Raw genomic sequence first — 232 nt, forward strand, 5'->3', positions numbered from 1 at the left:
CCTCCCTGCCTGCACTAAGCCCTGCCTGCTCAGCCCTGCCTGCACTGAGCCCTGCCTGCCTTGTATGCTCTGCCTGCCCTGCCTGCACTACCCTGTCTGCTCTGCCTGCACCTCCCTGCCTGCAACGAGCCCTCCCTGCCTGCACTGAGCCCTGCTTGCACCTCCCTGCCTGCCCTGTATGCCCTGCCTGCACAGCCCTGCCTGCCCTGCCTGCACCTCCCTGCCTGCACTG

General features: G+C 67.7%; 1 protein-coding gene across 1 annotated transcript in view; it reads right to left on the reverse strand.

Moving 5' to 3' along the window:
* The window catches only part of SND1 (staphylococcal nuclease and tudor domain containing 1), a 278,207-nt gene that overhangs the window by 85,783 nt on the left and 192,192 nt on the right, over window positions 1–232 (reverse strand). The window lies entirely within an intron of this gene.

Source organism: Calidris pugnax, unplaced genomic scaffold, assembly GCF_001431845.1.
Source record: "Calidris pugnax isolate Ruff unplaced genomic scaffold, ASM143184v1 scaffold459, whole genome shotgun sequence".
NCBI lineage: Eukaryota > Metazoa > Chordata > Aves > Charadriiformes > Scolopacidae > Calidris > Calidris pugnax.